Source organism: Epinephelus fuscoguttatus, linkage group LG14, assembly GCF_011397635.1.
Source record: "Epinephelus fuscoguttatus linkage group LG14, E.fuscoguttatus.final_Chr_v1".
In the NCBI taxonomy this organism is placed as follows: domain Eukaryota; kingdom Metazoa; phylum Chordata; class Actinopteri; order Perciformes; family Serranidae; genus Epinephelus; species Epinephelus fuscoguttatus.
This window is the reverse complement of record NC_064765.1, coordinates 13,693,455-13,696,178: the sequence shown is the minus strand read 5'-3', so window position 1 is coordinate 13,696,178 and position 2,724 is coordinate 13,693,455. Positions and strand designations below refer to the sequence as shown.

Sequence of the window (2,724 nt, the reverse complement as noted above, 5' to 3'; positions counted from 1 at the left end):
GCAACTTGCAGTTTTTGTAATTACTTTTACAAGATGTTTATTTTTGTAGAAAACATTCATTGAAAAATATATATGGTTTAACAGGGGGAGGTGGTTTGGGGGTTCAAGGAATCAGGAGGAAGGAGCTGAATGAGGTGTGGGAGGTGTAGAAGAGGGGAGAGGCTGAAGTGGGATTTTGACGTGTGGCAGACCCTACGCACGTCGCTTATGCTGTTGTGAGCTTTATAGTTGTGTGCTGGTGTGTCTGGGTCACTCTGCAGTTACACCTCCAAAACACTAGTTGGCGATAGGGTTTCTGTGAAGTCTAGTTGATTCAAAACACTTTACACATTACTTAAAAAGACAATTTCAAACAAGTACCCAAATCAGCTTTACTGTAACTCGCAGCATTCACAGACACAGCACTTGCCTTTTGCTGGACACAATTTCCCCACAAATACAACATGCTAATGTATTTAGCACAAGCCTATGGCATTTTACATTGTATAAATTAGCCTAGCAGCTAGCGAACTTTCCTCTTCTCATAAAACCAGGGACAGCAGCAATTAATAAAAGGTGACGTAACAAAATTCAACTCCATTACAACTCACAAGGTTCACTGATAAGTAAGCTGTCTTATACTAAACACGTTTTCCAAACAAATATAACATGCTAACATTATTAGCACAAGCCTATGGCATTTTACATTGTATAAATTAGCCCTAGCACTGGATAGTATTGGAGTATATCAAAATATGTAAAGACTCTGGTTTATCATTGAATATATTTTTTTAATTTCACATAATACATTGATTTTTTTCCATTGGTTTATATTTATTCAGTTCAAAACTTAAAAACACATGCTGTCTGGACACGTAAAAAAACTCCTTGCATGTTTACAAAAATGAACTTCAAATTTGTTTTTCATGACTAAAGAGGAATATAAACACTTACGAAAAAAAATTGACAGAAGTAGTCATAATTCATGTGTGAAGTGGAGGAGGAGGTTCAGGAGGAGAGGTCTTCTGGCCTCATCAGCCATGACACTCTTCTGCACACAGAGGTTTATTTTCCAAACCCAAGAAATGGCAGTTAAACATAAAGGGGCGAGCAAACACACATGGGTTGTGAATCTAAAAGAAATAAACACAACATCAGAACCTAAGGCAAATTAAATGTCCATCTTATTAAGGATAAATAATGTTCTAAGTTAAACTAATCATACACAGGATAAACTAAAGAGAAAGAAACTCTGCTTACCAGCATTGCTGCCCCATGTGATGATGAAGGCAGAATGAGCGACATGGTGTTTGGGGTTTAAATAACGATGAGCAGGTGAACTCAATCTGATTAATGAGGAGTGAAAAAAGGTGAAAGTAACCAATCAGTGCTGAGAAAGGAGAGGAAAGGAAGTGAGGTAAAGGACGTGAGGTGTGTGAGGAAAAGAAGTGTCAAAGGAAAAGAGGAATCTTAACTACAATTTACGTTTCCTTTTCTTCTTGGCAGAGTAACCAGGCACCACATGTAGCTGAGGAGTTTTGTAAATTCTATTTTTAAATGCTGTGATATAAGATAAGATAAACAGATGAGAAGATCAGAAGTAAAAACAAAACTGACACACACTCACACACCTACACACACCTGATTCTCGTTAAGATGGCTGGATTTTTGTCATCCATGACAAGTTTCCTGTCAGCAGACACTTCAAGCTCTTACTTTTAAAACTAATTAACTTAAAGAAGCAAGAGAAAAAGAGGAGAATAGTGATTGAGTGCTAAATCTAATTAAAAAAACTACAGAATACAAATAAGATTAAATAAAATAGTATAAAATATATATACATAGTCTTGCTGCGAGGCAACAATGCACCACTATGCCACCCATTTAGATGCGCTGTTATCCCACCGGTCACTATTGTTACCGTCAACATGTTCACTAATTCTGTGACCCCAATGAACAAAGTTGAGTTATTGCAAATGCACATATCAACACTAGACACCTTAAAGATAATGTGTACACAAAATCTCTGTTCTATCTTTATGCTAACAAACTTTACTAACCTTTTGTTTGGGAGCTGTGATGCAGCCATCCTTGTCTCGTGGTGCAACCAGGAAGTAAACAGCTCTGGTCATGTGACAACTTACACTAATCATGTGACACTGCACATATTTCATTGAGAGCCTTTGTCTCAAATGTATTGCTACATCATGTGTCGGCTGACTCTGCTGTGTTCTGGCTCGATGGTGCCAAATGTGAACCAGCACTGGCCCGTTTACTTTTGCCAAATCTGGCCCAGATTTAGCTGTTACAGATTTGGGCCTTTTCTGGCTGAGACACGGCTCCTGGATGAATTAGCAGCCTCCCCAAAATGTATTCTGGTCTGTTGATGGTTGCCAGATCTGGGCCTGATTTGGTGTTGTGGACATTCCTGGCTGAGACACAGCTGCCAGAATCAGGACAGTTTATTTAAATAGGCCCGATTTTGGGGCGTCAATCATCCCGAGTTTCAGCCGAATCAGGTAACCGGAAGTGGCTAGACTTGTTTCTTCCTGCACGCTGAGTTTGGGCCCATGTTGACCTGGGTTGTTCTGGCTACCCAGGTTATATCTGACCCATTGCTATCACAATCACTGAAGACAGCATCTTTTAGACTTTTTGGGACAACTGTAATGTTGTATGCATTTTCTGGGCCGTCACCTTCATCCTACCTGTCCAAACTTCACTCTAAGTGGCCTGGCCTGTCGA

The 2,724-nt window shown here is 39.5% G+C and overlaps 1 long non-coding RNA gene across 1 annotated transcript; it reads right to left on the bottom strand.

The window, feature by feature from the left end:
• Positions 1-933: 933 nt before the first annotated feature.
• LOC125901073 (uncharacterized) lies at positions 934-2,087 on the bottom strand. The gene is made up of 3 exons (XR_007450932.1): positions 2,040-2,087; positions 1,240-1,325; positions 934-1,112 (listed from the first exon to the last, which is right to left on the bottom strand). It is a non-coding gene; the product is annotated as an uncharacterized LOC125901073 (long non-coding RNA).
• Between the last annotated feature and the right edge of the window lie 637 nt (positions 2,088-2,724).